The sequence below is a fragment of the Citrus clementina genome, unplaced genomic scaffold (genome assembly GCF_000493195.1).
Source record: "Citrus clementina cultivar Clemenules unplaced genomic scaffold, Citrus_clementina_v1.0 scaffold_5, whole genome shotgun sequence".
In the NCBI taxonomy this organism is placed as follows: domain Eukaryota; kingdom Viridiplantae; phylum Streptophyta; class Magnoliopsida; order Sapindales; family Rutaceae; genus Citrus; species Citrus x clementina.
In genome coordinates this window covers 11,263,486-11,271,622 of record NW_006262201.1, presented here as the reverse complement: position 1 = coordinate 11,271,622, position 8,137 = coordinate 11,263,486, and the positions used below count along the sequence as shown (strand labels likewise).

At 51.5% G+C, this 8,137-nt stretch overlaps 1 non-coding gene across 1 annotated transcript; it reads right to left on the bottom strand.

Annotated features, from left to right (window-relative positions):
* Positions 1–756: 756 nt before the first annotated feature.
* On the bottom strand, positions 757–863 carry LOC112098751. The gene has a single exon (XR_002905859.1). It is a non-coding gene; the product is annotated as a small nucleolar RNA R71 (small nucleolar RNA).
* Positions 864–8,137: the final 7,274 nt, after the last annotated feature.

Here is an 8,137-nt window from a genome sequence, read left to right as displayed (position 1 = left end):
CACTAATAGCATTTGAATTTATAGCAATAAGTTTTTGGTGCCGTTGCCGAGGATTGATTGTTTATTTTTGAATTGTGAAATCAATTTTGACGGTGCTAATCTTTGGTTTATTTTTGAATTGTTTCTTCGTTAACAGATCACTCTTGCATGGGCAAATACAAACTTGTTGAATTTCAATTTGATTGAGGGATGGAAAGGACTGCAATGAGATTGAGAAGAGAGTAAAGAAATTCAAAAACTGCTATAGTAATGAATGACTTGCAAAACTTAGGAAACTTGGACCTTTACGGACCAATACAACTTGTCAATGTTTAAGAAAGTTAGAATGGGCAAATTAATTAGAGACCATCAGGGAATAACAATATTATCTATATGGCAGATGATAGAAACAGAACCATTAGAGATTATGCTGTGTTGGCCCCTCAAGTTATACATCCTGGCATAGTCAGACCTGAGGTGGAATTTGCCAATTTTGAACTCAAACCGGCAATGTTTCAGATGCTGCAAACAGTGGGGCAATTTAATGGATTGCCATCAGAATATCCTCATCTCCACCTTAAGTTGTTTTTGAAGATGAGTGATGCTTTTAAAATTGTTAGAGCATCACATGATACATTGAGACTAAGACTTTTTCCTTACTCCTTAAAAGATGGTGTAAGTGCATGGTTGAACTCTCTACCACCAGACTCCATCACAACATGGAATAACTTGGCTGATAAGTTTATGATGAATAACTCCCCACCAACGAAAAATGCAAAGTTGTGGAATGAAATTGCTTTTTTTCATCAACTACAAGATGAAAGCTTGTATGAGGCTTGAGAAAGATTTAAGGAGTTGCTCAAGAGGTGCCCTCATCATGGCATTCCTTGCTGCAAATATGTTAGAAACCTTCATAATGGGTTAAACCCAAGCACTAGATTAATGGTCAATGCTTTAGCAAATGGGGCTTTATTATCTAAATCTTACAATAAAGCCTATGAAAATTTGGAGAGAATTGCTAATAACAACTATCAGTAACCATCAACTAGACAAATTGCAGCAAGAGGAGCAACAGGGATACACAATGTGGATGCATTTACAACATTATCAGCCCAAGTAACATCGTTAACCAATATGGTGAAATCTATGACCACTGCTCCAGCAATAGTCAATCAAGTTGTTGAGATTTCCTGTCATGACCCAACCCAGATCTGGCAAGATATTGTCCGCTTTGGGCCTTAACAAGGCCCGCACGGATTTGTTCTTGGGGCGCCCATACACCCCAAAATGCGTCTTGCCAATTAAGGTGTGGATCACCCCTCATAAAACCTGCATCTCTCCCGTGCTTTGCCGATGTGGGATTCGCTTAGGGTGTTACGTACACCCCCCTTGGGGACTCAGCGTCCTCGCTGAGGTTTGCCCCACCATCGCTCAAGAGGACAGGCGGATCCGCTCTGATACCACAATGTCATGACCCAACCCAGACCTGGCAGATATTGTCCGCTTTGGGCCTTAACAAGGCCCGCACAGATTTGTTCTTGGGGCGCCCATACACCCCAAAACGCGTCTTGCCAATTAAGGTGTGGATCACCCCTTATAAACCCAGCATCTCTCCCGTGCTTTGCCGATGTGGGATTATCTTAGGGTGTTACGTACACCCCCACTTGGGGACTCAGCGTCCTCGCTGAGGTTTGCCCCACCATCGCTCAAGAGGACATGCGGAGCCGCTCTGATACCACAATGTCATGACCCAACCCAGACCTGGCAAGATGTTGTCCGCTTTGGGCCTTAAAAGGCCCGCACGGATTTGTTCTTGGGGCGCCCATACACCCCAAAACGCGTCTTGCCAATTAAGGTGTGGATCACCCCTTATAAACCCAGCATCTCTCTCGTGGTTTGCCGATGTGAGATTCGCCTAGGGTGTTACATACACCCCCCCTTGGAGACTCAGCGTCCTCGCTGAGGTTTGCCCCACCATTGCTCAAGAGGACACGCAGAGCTGCTCTAATACCACAATGTCATGACCCAACCCAGACCTGGCAAGATATTGTCCCCTATGGGCCTTAACAAGGGCCGCACGAATTTGTTCTTGGGGCGCCCATACACCCCCAAACGCGTCTTGCCAATTAAGCTGTGAATCATCCCTTATAAACCCAGCATCTCTCCCGTGCTTTGCTGATGTGGGATTCGCCTAGGGTGTTGCATACACCCGCCCTTGGGGACTCAGCGTCCCCGCTGAGGTTTGCCCCACCATCGCTCAAGAGGACACGCAGAGCCGCTCTGATACCACATTGTCATGACCCAACCCAGACCTGGCAAGATATTGTCCGCTTTGGGCCTTAACAAGGGCCGCACGGATTTGTTCTTGGGGCGCCCATACACCCCAAAACGCGTCTTGCAAATTAAGGTGTGGATCACCCCTTATAAACCCAGCATCTCACCCGTGCTTTGCCGATGTGGGATTCGCTTAGGGTGTTACATACACCCCCCCTTGGGGACTCAGCGTCCTCGCTGAGGTTTGCCCCACCATCGCTCAAGAGGACACGCGGAGCCGCTCTGATACCACATTGTCATGATCCAACCCAGACCCGGCAAGATATTGTCCGCTATGGGCCTTAACAAGGCCCGCACGGATTTGTTCTTGGGGCGTCCATACACCCCAAAACGCGTCTTGCCAATTAAGCTGTGGATCACCCCTCATAAACCCAGCATCTCTCCCGTGCTTTGCCGATGTGGGATTCGCCTAGGGTGTTACGTACACCCGCCCTTGGGGACTCAGCGTCCTCGATGAGGTTTGCCCCACCATCGCTCAAGAGGACACGCGGATCCGCTCTGATACCACAATGTCATGACCCAACCCAGACCTGGCAAGATATTGTCCGCTTTGGGCCTTAACAAGGCCCGCACAGATTTGTTCTTGGGGCGCCCATACACCCCAAAACGCGTCTTGCCAATTAAGGTGTGGATCACCCCTTATAAACCCAGCATCTCTCCCGTGCTTTGCCGATGTGGGATTATCTTAGGGTGTTACATACACCCCCCCTTGGGGACTCAGCGTCCTCGCTGAGGTTTGCCCCACCATCGCTCAAGAGGACACGCGGAGCCGCTCTGATACCACATTGTCATGACCCAACCCAGACCTGGCAAGATATTGTCCGCTATGGGCCTTAACAAGGCCCGCACGGATTTGTTCTTGGGGCGTTCATACACCCCAAAACGCGTCTTGCCAATTAAGCTGTGGATCACCCCTTATAAACCCAGCATCTGTCTCGTGCTTTGCCGATATGGGATTCGCCTAGGGTGTTACATACACCCCCTTTGGGGACTCAGCGTCCTCGCTGAGGTTTGCCCCACCATCGCTCAAGAGGACACGCGGAGCCGCTATGATACCACATTGTCATGACCCAACCTAGACCTGGCAAGATATTGTCCGCTATGGGCCTTCACAAGGCCCGCACGGATTTGTTCCTGGGGCGTTCATACACCCCAAAACGCGTCTTGCCAATTAAGCTGTGGATCACCCCTTATAAACCCAGCATCTCTCTCGTGCTTTGCCGATGTGGGATTCGCCTAGGGTGTTACATACACCCCCTTTGGGGACTCAGCGTCTTCGCTGAGGTTTGCCCCACCATCGCTCAAGAGGACACGCGGAGCCGCTCTGATACCACATTGTCATGACCCAACCCAGACCTGGCAAGATATTGTCCGCTATGGGCCTTAACAAGGCCCGCACGGGATTTGTTCTTGGGGCGCCCATACACCCCAAAACGCGTGTTGCCAATTAAGGTGTGGATCACCCCTTATAAACCCAGCATCTCTCCCGTGCTTTGAGGATGTGGGATTCGCTTAGGGTGTTACATACACCCCCCTTGGGGACTCAGCGTCCTCATTGAGTTTTGCTCCACCATCGCTCAAGAGGACACGCAGAGCCGCTCTGATACCACAATGTCATGACCCAACCCAGACCTGGCAAGATATTGTCCGCTATGGGCCTTAACAAGGCCCGCACAGATTTGTTCTTGGGGCGCCCATACACCCCAAAACGCGTCTTGCCAATTAAGGTGTGGATCACCCCTTATAAACCCAGCATCTCCCCCGTGCTTTGCCGATGTGGGATTCGCTTAGGGTGTTACATACACCCCCTTTGGGGACTCAGCGTCCTCGCTGAGGTTTGCCCCACCATCGCTCAAGAGGACACGCGGAGCCGCTCTGATACCACATTGTCATGATCCAACCCAGACCTGGCAAGATATTGTCCGCTATGGGCCTTAACAAGGCCCGCACGGATTTGTTCTTGGGGCGTCCATACACCCCAAAACGCGTCTTGCCAATTAAGCTGTGGATCACCCCTTATAAACCCAGCATCTCTCCCGTGCTTTGCCGATGTGGGATTCGCCTAGGGTGTTACATACACCCGCCCTTGGGGACTCAGCGTCCTCGCTGATGTTTGCCCCACCATCGCTCAAGAGAACACGCGGAGCCGCTCTGATACCACAATGTCATGACCCAACCCAGACCTGGCAAGATATTGTCCGCTTTGGGCCTTAACAAGGCCCGCACGGATTTGTTCTTGGGGCGCTCATACACCCCAAAACGCGTCTTGCCAATTAAGGTGTGGATCACCCCTTATAAACCACGCATCTCTACCGTGCTTTGCCGATGTGGGATTCGCTTAGGGTGTTACATACACCCCCCCTTGGGAACTCAGCGTCCTCGCTGAGTTTTGCTCCACCATCGCTCAAGAGGACACGCGGAGCCGCTCTGATACCACAATGTCATGACCCAACCCAGACCTGGCAAGATATTGTCCGCTTTGGGCCTTAACAAGGCCCGCACGGATTTGTTCTTGGGGCGCCCATACACCCCAAAACGCGTCTTGCCAATTAAGGTATGGATCACCCCTTATAAACCCAGCATCTCTCCCGTGCTTTGCCGATGTGGGATTTGCCTAGGGTGTTACATACACCCCCCCTTGGGGACTCCCCGTCCTCTCTGAGGTTTGCCCCACCATCGCTCAAGAGGACACGCGGAGCCGCTCTGATACCACATTGTCATGACCCAACCCAGACCTGGCAAGATATTGTCTGCTATGGGCCTTAACAAGGCCCGCACGGATTTGTTCTTGGGGCGTTCATACACCCCAAAACGCGTCTTGCCAATTAAGCTGTGGATCACCCCTTATAAACCCAGCATCTCTCTCGTGCTTTGCCGATGTGGGATTCGCCTAGGGTGTTACATACACCCCGTTTGGGGACTCAGCGTCCTCGCTGAGGTTTGGCCCACCATCGCTCAAGAGGACACGCGGAGCCGCTCTGATACCACAACGTCATGACCCAACCCAGTCCTGGCAAGATATTGTCCGCTTTGGGCCTTAAATGGCCCGCACGGATTTGTTCTTGGGGCGCCCATACACCCCAAAACGCGTCTTGCCAATTAAGGTATGGATCACCCCTTATAAACCCAGCATCTCTCCCGTGCTTTGCCGATGTGGGATTCGCCTAGGGTGTTACATACACCCGCCCTTGGGGACTCAGCGTCCTCGCTGAGGTTTGCCCCACCATCGCTCAAGAGAACACGCGGAGCCGCTCTTATACCACAATTTCATGACCCAACCCAGACCTGGCAAGATATTGTCCGCTATGGGCCTTAACAAGGCCCGCACGGATTTGTTCATAGGGCGTCCATACACCCCAAAACTCGCCTTGCCAATTAAGCTGTGGATCACCCCTTATAAACCCAGCATCTCTCTCGTGCTTTGCCGATGTGGGATTCGCCTAGGGTGTTACATACACCCCCCCTTGGGGACTCCGCGTCCTCGCTGAGGTTTGCCCCACCATCGCTCAAGAGGACACGCGGAGCCGCTCTGATACCACATTGTCATGACCCAACCCAGACCTGGCAAGATATTGTCCGCTATGGGCCTTAACAGGGCCCGCACGGATTTGTTCTTGGGGCGTTCATACACCCCAAAACGCGTCTTGCCAATTAAGCTGTGGATCACCCCTTATAAACCCAGCATCTCTCTCGTGCTTTGCCGATGTGGGATTCGCCTAGGGTGTTACATACACCCCGTTTGGGGACTCAGCGTCCTCGCTGAGGTTTGGCCCACCATCGCTCAAGAGGACACGCGGAGCCGCTCTGATACCACAACGTCATGACCCAACCCAGTCCTGGCAAGATATTGTCCGCTTTGGGCCTTAACAAGGCCCGCACGGATTTGTTCTTGGGGCGCCCATACACCCCAAAACGCGTCTTGCCAATTAAGGTATGGATCACCCCTTATAAACCCAGCATCTCTCCCGTGCTTTGCCGATGTGGGATTCGCCTAGGGTGTTACATACACCCGCCCTTGGGGACTCAGCGTCCTCGATGAGGTTTGCCCCACCATCGCTCAAGAGAACACGCGGAGCCGCTCTTATACCACAATTTCATGACCCAACCCAGACCTGGCAAGATATTGTCCGCTATGGGCCTTAACAAGGCCCGCACGGATTTGTTCATAGGGCGTCCATACACCCCAAAACTCGCCTTGCCAATTAAGCTGTGGATCACCCCTTATAAACCCAGCATCTCTCTCGTGCTTTGCCGATGTGGGATTCGCCTAGGGTGTTACATACACCCCCCCTTGGGGACTCCGCGTCCTCGCTGAGGTTTGCCCCACCATCGCTCAAGAGGACACGCGGAGCCGCTCTGATACCACATTGTCATGACCCAACCCAGACCTGGCAAGATATTGTCCGCTATGGGCCTTAACAAGGCCCGCACGGATTTGTTCTTGGGGCGTTCATACACCCCAAAACGCGTGTTGCCAATTAAGCTGTGGATCACCCCGTATAAACCCAGCATCTCTCTCGTGCTTTGAGGATGTGGGATTCGCCTAGGGTGTTACATACACCCCCTTTGGGGACTCAGCGTCCTCGCTGAGGTTTGCCCCACCATCGCTCAAGAGGACACGAGGAGCCGCTCTGATACCACATTGTCATGACCCAACCCAGACCTGGCAAGATATTGTCCGCTATGGGCCTTAACAAGGCCCGCACGGATTTGTTCTTGGGGCGTTCATACACCCCAAAACGCGTCTTGCCAATTAAGCTGTGGATCACCCCTTATAAACCCAGCATCTCTCTCGTGCTTTGCCGATGTGGGATTCGCCTAGGGTGTTACATACACCCCGTTTGGGGACTCAGCGTCCTCGCTGAGGTTTGGCCCACCATCGCTCAAGAGGACACGCGGAGCCGCTCTGATACCACAACGTCATGACCCAACCCAGTCCTGGCAAGATATTGTCCGCTTTGGGCCTTAACAAGGCCCGCACGGATTTGTTCTTGGGGCGCCATACACACCAAAACGCGTCTTGCCAATTAAGGTGTGGATCACCCCTTATAAACCCAGCATCTCTCCCGTGCTTTGCCGATGTGGGATTCGCCTAGGGTGTTACATACACCCCCCCTTGGGGACTCCGCGTCCTCGCTGAGGTTTGCCCCACCATTGCTCAAGAGGACACGCGGAGCCGCTCTGATACCACAATGTCATGACCCAACCTAGACATGGCAAGATATTGTCCGCTTTGGGCCTTAACAAGGCCTGCACGGATTTGTTCTTGGGGCGCCCATACACCCCAAAACGCGTCTTGTCAATTAAGGTGTGGATCACCCCTTATAAACCCAGCATCTCTCCCGTGCTTTGCCGATGTGGGATTCGCTTAGGGTGTTACATACACCCCCCTTGGGGACTGAAACGACCCGCCCCGAAACCCCCCCAGGCGAGTCTATCTAGTTACATCAAAACAGACTTAAAAATAATATTATACGTAAAGAATCTGCTGAAAATTCGACAGAGTCTCCTTTATATATATAACACTCCCAAAGTACAAATATGAATATACAACAAACTCCAGTGCTCAACATACTCAACCAAAAATACTGAGTTATATAATATACAACCCCAAAAGAACAAGATGACCAAGATGTCCCAACAAAAACATTTATATACTCTAGCACCATCACGTGGCCAAGACTCAAAATATATACAGTCGCTGGGTCGGTCTGGTGTACCTGCAACCTCCTGGTGAGGGGGGGAAAATATAATAAAAACGGGGTGAGTTTAAAACTCAGTGAGATCAGTGAGTGGATAGTAGGTTTGAAAATTGATCTTTACT